Source organism: Ursus americanus, chromosome 8, assembly GCF_024610735.1.
Source record: "Ursus americanus isolate L20-20 chromosome 8, mUrsAme1.1.p, whole genome shotgun sequence".
NCBI lineage: Eukaryota > Metazoa > Chordata > Mammalia > Carnivora > Ursidae > Ursus > Ursus americanus.
The window spans coordinates 29,019,269-29,032,087 of record NC_142134.1 but is presented as its reverse complement, the minus strand read 5'-3'; the positions used below and the strand labels follow the sequence as shown (position 1 = coordinate 29,032,087).

Genomic DNA, 12,819 nt, shown 5'->3' with positions numbered 1-12,819 from the left:
TGCAGTGTTAGTTACTGGCAAAAACATCGGAGATCCCCATAAATATGCAGAAGCTGCAGAAGGCAAAGTAGAGTAGACGCCCGCGCTCTCACACACTCGCTCGCCCCGCACCACGCGGGCCGTGTAGACATCTCCCCCTCGCGCCACCTTCTCCCCCTTCCTCGTGGGCCGTTCGGGTGCCAGCCCTGCTTGCTCCGAAGACCCTCCCGCCCCAGCGCCCTCGCCCCGTCCTCGCCTCCCTCCGCCCCGAAGCGTGCACCCACCCAGGCGGCAAAGTTGTGACTACTTGGGCGCGGGTGGCTTGCGCCCCGCTCGATCCGCGCCTCGCGCCGACAACTTCCCGCGGCTCGGCCCCGCCGCGCCCCGGGCCCGCGCCTGCGGGGATCCCGCGGCCCCCCAGCCTCCAACCCCGGCGGCGCGCCGGGCAGCGCTTCTGTGGCCGCGGCGGCTGTGGTGGCAGCGAAGGCGGCGGCGGCGGCAGCGGCCGCTGCAGCCCCACACTCCGCCGCCAAACTGGAGGAGCGACGGAAGGCGGACCCCAGGAGGTGAGCGCCTGGCCGGGGCAGCGGCGGGGAGAGTCGGCCGAGGCCCCCGCGTCGCGGCGCCGGCGCAGCGGGCGCAGGGGCCGGTCCCAGAGGGCGCGCGGGCGGCCTCGGCGCACTCGGGGGAGGGAGAAAGAGGTCAGTTGCGGGCCGGGCATCCCCTGGGCTGGGCGCCGGCGGAGTGTGGACGCTGCTTCGCGGAAAAGTACTCCCCCCACCCCTTCTTAGCGTTTAGAGGAGCAGTTTGAGCAGTCCTGTTTCTCCCCCACTGTAGATCCCCCTGCGTGTAACCAGGCGTTGTTGCCCGGACTGTGGGGCCAGTGTACGCGGCGGGCTGGGCTCCGGCGCAGTGACACGTGTGTTCCTGTGAGCCTGGGTGGTCCCAGTGTGGCCGGGCACCTGCCACACACACATCCCCAAACCCACCAATGGTGGAGGCCTGGGGACTCTCGGTACCACCGAGACCGCGGCCCCCACTTCACTGCCCGCTCCGGGACGGAGCATTCACATCCCTCCCTGGCACACCGAAAGCGGGGGGTGAGTCAGGCAGATTCTCTGCAAGTGGCACACACACAATTATTTGCAATGGATTTGGAAGAGGGAGGACGAGGTTAACTGGGATTTCTCTTGGCCGGCGACAGTGGAGCTCTTCCTCAGGTACTGGGCAGCATGTGCGTCTTGGCAAGGAGTGGTGATTTCTTTTTTCTTAAGTGCATTTTACCCAGCCCTTGCCAGTCCGTTAATAACAGTCACCAAAGAAAGGCAAGAGTTGGGAACCACATCAGCAAACTGCAGCAAGCACGGCAAGGAAAAAAGTTCTTTAAGAACAAAAGAACAACGACCACAACAACAAAAAACAAACAAAAACCACAGCAAACCCTGAACTTGACTTGAAAGATGGAGAAGGAAGCCATTCTACCTCTGTCCTACCATCGTAAAACATTTTTTTTTTTTTCCAGTTCCTTGTGAAACTTTTTTTTTCCATCACTCATTCCTTCTCAGGGCCTTACCTTCTCAGCATAATTCCCCGAAGCAAGGTCTTTCCAGTCTTGACAATGAAGAGAAGTTAACCACTTTGGTTTACCCTCTTCACTTCCTTTCCCATTTCACTTCAGCGTTGGAGAAAATTGCTCCTAATGGGAAATCATGAACACTGAGTTGTACTAAACACACATTGTCTGAAATCCTGGAACAGTTCCTTTCCTGAGAGACACTGCATTGTACAGGATTTCCCTTTTTTTCTTGTATCTGGGAGTTGGACTTAGACTATTACCTGAATTAAAGTGTACATTGCCCATTGGGGTTTATTTTTATTTTTTTCATTTTGATTTGAATAGCTTTTTCAGTGCAGTTAAAACAGTATTTAGTAGCGCCTTCAAACCAAGGTAATGTCTTTGGAAAAGGTTTGTAAGAGCTCTGGCATTTAAATTGGCATTTAAATAATTTTCATGATCATTGTAGGACTTTGTTGAGGTTGTTAGCATAACTTCATTCAAAGGAAGCATGTCTGCTTATTTTTCTATAGTTTTAATAACAGAAAAAAACTTTTACTTTCATTTTAAAATTAAATATAGTGATAGGCTTTTGCTCTCTTTCTATGAAATCTGGAAATTGAATTGTTTTATCTCAGAGTCTCTGGTAAGATGACACAAAAACTCCCACAAATGTGGACAGAAAGGAAAGTAGTACTCTTCGTAACTGTTGAGACAGGACATTTATAAGAATGGGATGGGAGGGATAAGATTGGATATTTGGATAGTTCCAGGCTTGTCTACCTTTGAGAAAAAAGAAAACTAAGAAACCCCTCCCCCAACATTGTGTATGAGTGTTTTCAAAATGGGGTTTTTAGTATCATTTAATGTGTTGAGGTCATTCTGGAGACTTGCTAGTTAACATATATAAGGCCCCTTAGCCAATGAAATTGACAGGATGTACTCTGAGTTTATAATGATGTATCTCTTTTAGTTTATTTTCTCAGCAGTTCAGAACTTTACATGTTTGTTAGTGTTACTATTTTAGTCTTTTAAATGATGAGCATAAATTTGGAGTTTGCAATAATGTGTGAAAAGAATACAGGGAATCATTTAGAGAAAAAAATGTGATAGAAATCGGGTTAACTTTGGGACAACTTCCAGCATGGTCTGGTGGTAATTTCATTTTTCACTGAGCCCTGGCAAGTACAATTTTGAGGTTCTGATCCTTTGTTCTGATAACAAGAAAGATAGCCTGGCCACACGCTTGCATTGTAAAGAAAAACACAACACTTAAGGAAAGGAAATACACATTAGCTGGTGAATCATGTAGATAATCAGGTTTCTTTGCTTGCCTCTGAGGGCGCTGCCGTCCAGGAGGACTGCTACTGTTAAGGGAGAGCGCCCTGAGGGAATTCACTGCCCCTCAAGTAAGTGCAGCTAAAGACTTCAGGACTCGCCTCTTGGAGGTTCTTTGTAGTCACTTTTAATAACGTGCTTACAGTTTAAGACCAAGATTGGGAGTGGAAAGAAAGAACTGAGAAGAATTTAATGACCGTGAAAGTTTCTAAGTACTTTTTCCTGATTGCTAAGTGGAGAGAATCAGTGTCCATGATTTGATGGGACAAAGGAAGCTCTAAGCAGAGCACAGCTCAGTTCTCACTGTCCACGCAGTTTCTGAGGCCAACCTGTGATTTATGAAATTTATGTCTTTTGGGGGAGTCATGTAGCAAAATGGATAGTGTAGGAACATCCAGGAAGTTAGTAAGACTTTGCAAAATGGGGTCTTGTTACTTTCAGGATTTTTTTCATTTTTGCAGAATGCAGAAATTTTAAGGGAAGGGAAAAATAATGTTTCTTTCATATATGGTCAGGGGTAAGTTGTAGTCCAAATATATTTTGCCTTTCTCCCAGTAGCTCCACATTTGATATGTTTGAGTCACAGAAAATATGCTACTGTCCTTCTAACATAAAGATGATATTTTATATCCCTGCGGTGCCTGCCTTAGTTATTTTTCCTGTAGTGGAGATGGCTTTTCCTGACCTACCCTTTTACTCATTTCTTTTGTATGATGTACATTTACACACACACACGCACACATACACACACAGCTACTCGTTTGTAGAGATGACTGATTTTATTTTACCTAAAGCCATATTTATGACTGTCATAATGATTTTGTGTCAATGACTTTGTTACATTTCTCTAGTCATAGCAGTACAATGGCTTTTTAAACAAGACATCAAAAGGACAGGCAGCTATGAATGGTGATGGATTTATTTACCTGCTGTGGCAAAGAAGAGATGAAACTTTGTTTTTCCAGTCTTTTCATGATGTTCATAATCCTATTCCTTATTGATCTTACTTGCCTTTGAGTTAAGTTATATATTCAAAGAAGATGGTGGTAGAAATAGGTTTGGTGAAACCCTGTGTATCTTCAGTTGTTTTCATAAGCCAAGACATCATCTTGTTCTTCTTCCCTACAAATTAAGTAGATGTAAGGGATTATTACGCTCGTTGAAAAAAAATGAGGAAACTAGGCACAGAGTACTTTGTATGCTTTCCTTTTTTTTTTTTTTTTGGTATGCTTTTCTTAAACTAAAGGGAAAATTATTGATGGAGGTGGGGATGAACCTTTTCTCTTTGAACTAATGATACCTATGTATTGAATGACTGTCATCAAATGAATGAATGTTGTTTTAGTCACAGCTGAAGATACTAAAGCTGATAAATGTTTATCTTGATTTGAAGGGACGGTTCTGGTCCCTGTTAGTGATTCTGCTCAGCAGCAGTGCCCATTGGCCTCGACTTTATTTCCTGTTCATTGGTGCCAGGGGGCGTTTCACTAATGAAGAGTGTTCAGTTTGTGTGGAGCAATTTTAACTACAGTTTTTAAGACTTAACTTTTGCTTTTCATGGAGAGTGAATACAGAAGGAAGTTACATGAAATTAGGATGTTAAAGGAAATAAATAACCACAAACAGATAGTTTGGGATTATTATGTAGGAAAAAGCTATCCTCAGTTTAACTTAAATTTTTGTCTTAGAATCCTTAAAAAGGTTTTAAATAAAACTTGTAGTAGTATACTTTTGGGGGAGTTTAAAAATCAAAATTAATAAAAATACAAAATGAGGACGGAATATATTGTCTTTAAAACTGATGTAACGTTCTATGAGTGATACAACTAGGAAAGTTCTTCATAATGTTGTGTATAAGAAGTCATTTCTTTCTTTTTTTTTTTTTTGAACTATGTTTATCGATTGATAGTGTCCTTTATACTATTTGCAAACAAGTAAACTTGTGGGATCTGGACTTCTGTGTTAGTTCTAGGTTTGGCCTAGAGGTTAGTATTCACTTATAGGGTTCAGTAACAAACTTCAGCTATTTGGAACTCCTATATTTGGCATATTCTTCAGCAAAAAAAGCCTCTGAGTGGGCAACATAAAGGGTTACAAAAATACATTGAAGAGGATTCACTTTACTCATAGGAGAGCCTTCAGAATCTGTTTACTCCTAATTCACATACAGTTCTAACATGGCTGATTATGGCATTTCTAATCCCATAGCAAACACTGAATTACATATTAGAAGACAGGCATGGCCTGATATTGGCAGCTACATGAATAACATTGGAAAGTGCCAGGGGACCGATTGGTAGTAAAGGAAGAGGTAGATCAAGCAGTAAAAGCCGTTGTAGGAATTGCAGCACACACAGTGGCGAGGACTATTGAGGTGTGCCCCGGTAGGACCACCTTATTGTACTCTCTTCTCCCTCTCTCCCTGAATTTCTTCCTTTCTTTTTGCTCTCCTACCCGTTTCTATCTTATCTTTATCTATCATCTATTTATCTATCCATCCATCCGTCTAAAGCTTTTATTGAAATATAAAACGTATAGAGAAATGTGAGCATGTTGTTGAGATATAAGTAAACAGCTGGGTGACTTACCTAAGTGAATACACCAAGACCACGGTATACACCATTGTCAGCAGCCAGAAGTTCCCCTTTTCCCCCCCAGGGCGTGATTTCCCCGCAAGGATAACGTCTCTCCCGACTCTGAGACTATAGGCTCTCAGTATCTATTATGGCACTTTCTACCGGAGTAGATGCGGTGCATCCTTGTATCTGGCTTCCTTCGCTCCGCATCCTTGTATCTGGCTTCCTTCGCTCCGCACTATGTCTGTGAGATGCGTTTGTGTGTGCGTGCAGCGGCAGCTTCTCGTCGCTGCTCCGCAGTATTCTGCTTTAGGAGAATGCCACAGGTTAGTCATCATTTCGCTCTGGATGGGCATTTGGATCGTTTCTCGGTTTTGGCTACAATCAATAGTGCTGCTGGAACATTCTTACGTATGTCTTTTGATAAACATGTGGGAATAATAGTGCCTTCCTTCAAAAGTGGTACCAATTCACACTCCTACTAGCATCTTACAAGTGTTTTGGCTACTCCACATCCTTACAAACTGCTGGTTTTATCTTTTTTATTTTAATCATGTAGGTGGATGTATAGTTATTTCACATTGTGGTTTTAACGTGCATTTCCCCAAGTATCTTTTGTTCCTTTTCATATGTTTATGGGCTGTAGTCATTTGTGAAGTACTTGTTCAAGTTTTTTGCTCATGAAGTTTTTGTCCAGTATGTTATACCAAGCAAGAAAGTCTTTAATATCTAGGAAGTAAACTTCTTTTATTTGTTTAGAAAACTCAGATAACCATAGACACTCATTCACCAGTGTTTCCGTATAGTAAGTAAAATAAATGGGTGAAGATATTAAAAACACTTTGAACTTGTAAATGTCACAACCTGGATTTGTGAAACCCTGTCCTTAAAAACACAACACAAAACAAAAACCCACCAACTTTAACACAACACTCACAAACCTGCAGAACTTGTCTTCAGTGCTTAACACAAAAGCAAAGCATTTTGTAACTTAGTGTTGCCCAGTGACCAACAGAGATATGCATTTGGAAGATAAGGGTTAAAGACCCAGCTCTCTTATTTGCTAGCTATTTGATTTTGGGAATTTAAAAAATGATCTTTCTTTCTTTTTTCATTATTAAAATAATTGTAAAACCTAGCTCGCAGAGGTGTTATGAAGGACAGAAGTGATTGTTCTGAAACCTTGTTCAGAACTGTAAATGACTATACATATGTTAGTTATTATTGTTGTTGCTGTGTTCTACAACATTCCTGACTCTTGAGTTGAATGGTGCCAGCACCGAGAGCAGTTCCTGACATATTAATAAATGTTTGTTGGCTGAATGAATGAACAACACTTTTAAGTGTCTTTCTTGAGCTGTTCCCCTGAGTGATCCAAACTCAGAAAACATTTTTTCTCTAGGACTTTTACTTCTTATTGCTAAAGTTGAGTTGGGAACAGGGTTTATTAAACATCAGCTTGAAAAATTGAATCTAATAGCCAGCAGTTTGAGATCACCCGTTTCACTGTATCACTCATATCAACTTTATGCCCCAAGTAACACACATAGGACCTGGAGAACCCTTGAAAATGATTACAGTGCTCTTCTCCCCGTGGGTGATCCCCAAAAGCTTACACACTGAATATTTTTAGCTTCTATAATTAGAATGCTGGCCAACAAATTTCCAGATTTAAAATATTGTCGTGGCATCTCTAGTGCTGATACCTTGGAAACCATATTTCATGAAAAATTGAATGTTTAAGGATGAATAATAGCTGAAAACTGAAGCTTGTAGAGAGCCTTTTCAGCTTAATATGGATGAGGCATTTCCCACATATGTTGATTATAATGTCAAAAGCAAACTTGCAGCGTAAACCTTATAAACATTTGTGTAAAGCAACAATTGAAAGGTCCAGATCCTCAAGTACTGTTTGACTTTGACCTCTATTTTCTTCATCTGAAAAGAGGTTTAGGCCAAATATTTATTTCTAAATTACATAGAATTAAACTTTGTATGATTTTTGTTTTGGAGGATTATAACATAAATAATAGTAGGTAGCCCCTTGCAAAATCAGGCCTACAGCAGTAGAACTTGGATTGTGATGTGGAAATCTAATTAGATTTTTTAACCCAAAGACTGATTTTCTTTTCCTTTTATTTGAGGGTGGTGGTTGGTGTTGCTGTTGTTCTTGTTTTTCTTTTGAGAGCTGGTGGTGGTCTTGATTGGTCGGCTCTCATCATTATCAGAGTACTGAGTATATAACATATTACCTCAGAATAGCAGTAAGCCAGTCTGCATTTTTGAGGATGTTTACATTTCAGGTAGCATCCCTCATATATGCTTAACCCAAATGTGGTTGCTTTCGTGTGATTTAGTGGAAAAATGGAATCATCTGGTATAGTAGACAGCTTTTGTTTTCTGTTACAGACAAAATGCTATGGAAAATTGAAATACATACAAAGGGTAATTATGGTGAGCCTTGTGAAACTACTGTTTTAAAAATAGTGAATTTCAGAAAACATCTTCTGTTCTGGGTGCTTTCATTCCTGTGAGAAGTTAAACTGGGTCGTTATAAAACAAAAGCATCCAGGCCTGTCTGGCAATTGCTGTGTTAAATGCTGGAAGCAAGGCTCCTCCCCTATGGTATCTACTCCGCCCAGGAGACTTTTTGAAAAACAGTGGTGCTAGGACTGGATTTAGGGAAGAGCGACTATTTAAGGAATAGGATCATGACAGTAATATCTAAACTGATATCCCATGGGCCCGGGCTTAGCTCTTCCATCGCTCTGACGCTCTTCAGTTTGGAAATCTGTTATCTAAATGGCCTGCTGGGAATCCTTCTAATGTCTTTAATACAAACCAGGTTTTTGTACCTTCTCCCCTAGAATGATCATGAATGAAGTTCTGATCCCATTGTTGGGTGAAACGTGTTTGCTCAGAGTGAGGACTCCGTGGGCTCATCAGGCAGAGTGAAGGTTGAGCGGACCTTGAGTGCCGATGGCTGCGCCCCGGGGACCCTCCCCGCGCGCGCGTGTTCCGTGCTCACTGCAGCTGCAGCGAGACCTCAGTACAAGTGCTGCACACATTCCTTCATTCCTTTGACCTCTGGAGACCATGGCCTTAGGAATGTGTGATGAGCGCTCACGATGTTCGCCGAGGATGGACCTCGTGGTAGGAGATTGTTGAAGTAGTGATTACGATCGCCTTCAGAAAATTGCTGAGCGCGAACACATTAAGCAGAAGCACACAGCTCACACGTTTGCACTTTTTACAAGTTGAGCTCCTTTGCCAGGGATAGAAGGCAGCTAGGAAAGGTCTTAAAAGATTTAGATAAATGGGAGCAGATAATTTCCCTTGAAAAATACATTAAGAAATGAAACAAAACGCTCGTCCAAAAACATCAGAAGAAAATATGGTTCAGGCACTCACAAGTTTTTCCTGCCAAAACTTGAGGCAGTGGCCTCTACCTTGGAACCACTTTGTGGCTAATTGCTCTGCACTGCCCTTCGTCTCACGTGTGTGCATGTGGTCCCACACTGTAGGCTTCCTCACTGTGGCAACTGTGTCAGAATGTCCTTCGTGGTTTGTGCAGTGGCTAGCATATGAAGTAGTGAAAATACTTATTTAGCAGAAGGATACTTAGTCACTTAAAAACCCTGGGCAGACCGATCAGAGATGCTCAGTCATTATACACAGCTTTATTTGAACTCTAGTTCTTCTAGAGAGTTCCTCCAATGGAGTAGCTCTGATCACTGCTGTCAGGTCTTTCACATATTTCTTGTGAAACTTGCGGTCATGAAGTTTGGAATCCAGTAATTTTGGTGATGAAACTTTGTTTTTAGGGTTTGTGATGTGTTACATAGTTCCTTGGAAAACTTAACCTCACTTTTCTTTTTAGATATATTTCACCTGTTCTCTGAATTGGACACAGTTTATTTACTATTTTTTTTTTTTTTGAGATTAAAAGTGAGTTGTTATTGGTGAGGAGGGAACAAAGGGGAACCCTCTTGCACTATCGATGGGAATTTAAACTGGTGCAGCCACTCTGGAAAACAGCATGGATGTTCTTCAAAAAGTTAAAAATAGAACTACCCTGTGATCTAACAATTGCACTACGAGGTATTTACCCAAAGATACAAAAATACTAATTTAAAGGGATACGTGCCCCCCCCCCCATTGTTCATAGCTTTATATACAGTAGCCAAATTATGGACATAGCCCAAGTGTTCATCAACTGATGAATGGATAAAGAAGAGGTAGTACATATACACAATGGAATATTACTCAGCCATCAAAAAGAATGAAATCTTGCCATTTGCAATGACCTGGTTGGAGCTAGACAGCATCATGCTAAGTGAAGTAAGTCAGTCAGAGAAAGACAAATACCACATGATTTCACTCATATGTGGAATTTAAGAAACAAAACAAATGAGTAAAGGGAAAAAAAAAGAGAGACAGGCTAACCAAGAAACAGACTCTTAACTATAGAGAACTGAGGGTTACCGAAGAGGGGGTGGGTGAGGGATGGGTGAAATAGATGATAGGGATTAAGGAGGGCACTTGTGATGAGCACCAGGTGTGTGGAAGTGTAGAATTGCTATATTGTACACCTGAAACTAACATTACACTGTGTTAGCTAACTGGAATTTAAATAAAAATTAAAAAAAATAAAAATGAGTTGTTAGTCTCAAAAATTTTTTTTTGAAATAATTGTAGGCTCACAGAAAGCTGCAAAAATATAGTACAGTTTTCATGTAGACTTCCCCCATCTTCCCCTGAGTACTGCTTTTAAGGTTTTAAAAAGGCTATTTACCTAAAAAGATTTATAAGGAATTGCAGTTTTTATGCCTTCTCTGAAGAATATATAGTAGGAAAAAAAAAGAATATATAGTAGGTATGGTAACAAATGCAGAATTAGACACCTCTGGTGTTATCTGGATTTCAGGTGAAAAGCTGCTCCTGTGGTAGGCAGGGGGAGAGTCATTCATGTGTTTATTCACTTCTGTGAATTTGGCGCTTGCCTCATTCAAATAAACTTTTGTATTATATTTAACTAGGAAGTTTTAAATCCAGATATTCTCAGAAAATCTCTGGAAGATATAAATATAAATGAGAGGAAATAGATATCTTTAATGGTGCTAGTATTGGGGCACCATGATAATATTGGATTTTATGTAATGGTGAGAGAATATCATTGTACTATATAGCTATATGTTAGGTGTATATTTCCCTTATGTGCCTTACAATGTATTCAAATGCACAATATATTGAGACATTTTAGAATAGATGTTTTATTATATATACATTATACTATTTCCAGTGAAATCTCAATGTTTCACTATTCTTTACATTGATAAATATTACATTTGGATATATATTTAAGTTCAGTTATTACATCTTAATAGGGATCTTCTAATGCTGTATGTCTGTGTTCATCCATGTGTCTGAACCTTATGCTGTCTTACCTAGAATGTTCCCTCGGAGGCTAGGTCTTGCACCTTGAGACAGATTTAACCGGGGGGAGGTCTAGGGAAATGTGCTGCATATCATGAGAATAAAGGAGTGTCTTTCAGAGAACAGACAGAAGTCTGTTTGAATGCTTATAATCTTGAGCAGTGAAGTCTGAAAGGAGACCTCACAACCTAATGTCATGAACATTAGACCCCAAATCCAAGAACACCAGAACTAGGAGGACCACTTACAACTTCGAGAAATAGGTTTAACATAAATCAGTTTAAATTTATGTAGCAGATATTTAATGTGAGCAGTTTTTCATTCCCAGGAGGAGAAAAGGCTTTTTCAAGAGGAGAAGGTCCAGAACGAATCTTTGGGGTAGAGTAAGTATTCATACAGTTATAAAGAGAATATGGATATTTTTGGTAAATAGACATTTTTGGATGGTATTCTCTCTTTTTACCCAGGCTTTCTCACAGCACTTTGCTTATGTCACTTATCATTTTGTAGAATAATTTCTCGTTTTTTGATGTCACTGAATGTTGGTCTATAGATTGTGGGTGTGACCTCATACAATGTTTCTTATAAAGATTACCTACCTCAGCTGTCTTATCTCAGTTCTAGACCTTGACCAGAAGGCACAAGTATAAGTGCGTTGTTACACATGAGGTTAAAAAGTGATCAGATCATTTAGACCTCCTTGTAAAATTTCCCTGAATCAAGACCACACCTTGCTGCTGATAAAATGAAATTGGATGTTATTTCTGAATTGAAACCAACGCCTTTGGTGCTGGGTTCATTTGGGATAATTCCACTAATTGAAATAGTTTGCTTTCCCAATTAATTGTCTTTTATTTTGTGCAGGTTTAAAAACCATTGTGTTGGATGATTTTCTTAGGTGTAATATTATACTCATAAATAGTGTGGAAAGTCCAATGCCATATATTTGTTTGACCCACAGCTTTTAGCTTCTGTTATGGAAGGACTCTAGTATATGGGCTTGAATAACACAGTGTCTTTTATATAGACGCAGAGAAGCAGGAAAAAAAACAGGCTAGAGCATGTGGCCTAGGCTTCAAGCAGGTTGCTGCTTGAGTCAGGAGCTGGTGGAATAATGTCTTAGGTTTTGTAGAGATAGTGAGGGATTCATTTCTAAGGTAGGTATCCACATATGGGATATATAGAACTCTGATGACTTGGGAACTGCGAGGGGATGGTGTTAATGCTGAAAGTGCGGGCAAGTAGGTACCGTGAATTGCAGAGTCTGTGGAATCAAGAGGAAATAATATTTAAGGAGACTATTTCTGGGAAATTGTGAATCTGCTTAAATTGCAGGAGTGGTCTATTTATCTACTGTCATTAGAGTATATTCACTTTAATTGAATTTTCCCATAACTGAAGCTTACCTAATTAAGTGTCCAGACTAAAATTGTCTTAAAATATGTTTCTGATGTACATCAGTCCCAAATAAATTGCACTTATCACCTTTCTTAACAAGACATACTTTCCCCTTTTTGCTCATCTCTCACGGTCATCATTATGGAATTCGGCAAAGCTCTTAGGGCCGCAGGCGCTGAAGCCATAGCTCCTAAGCCAGGTGTTCCCATATTGTTGTGTTTTATACATTGTTGCGCTTATCTTTTATGTCGCAAAGAGGATGTCCTAGCTGTGCCTTCACAGGGCTTACGGGTCTCCCTGTTTTCCTACACGATGGGCAGTGATCCCGCAGATACCTGTTTTATGAGTTGAACCTGAGGAAATGCGGAGGCCGGCTCGGAGGGGGAGAGGGCGAGAGTGGGAGGCCTGACGCCGGCAGCTCCCTTGCAGCGCCCCAGGGAGGAGGCCTTAGCCGAGGCGGGAGAGAGGCTGGAAGACCCGGCGAGCTAGTGCGAGAGGTGAGCTGTGACAGGGCTGCTTCGGGGTGCAGGGGGCAGA

General features: G+C 41.3%; 1 protein-coding gene across 1 annotated transcript in view; it reads left to right on the top strand.

The window, feature by feature from the left end:
- The first annotated feature begins 424 nt into the window (after window positions 1-424).
- The window catches only part of SLC4A4 (solute carrier family 4 member 4), a 349,367-nt gene continuing 336,972 nt past the window's right edge, over window positions 425-12,819 (top strand). Inside the window, exon 1 of the mRNA XM_045789287.2 lies at window positions 425-545. The gene's annotated coding sequence lies outside the window, so the exon portion shown is untranslated. The remainder of the gene's footprint in view (window positions 546-12,819) is intronic.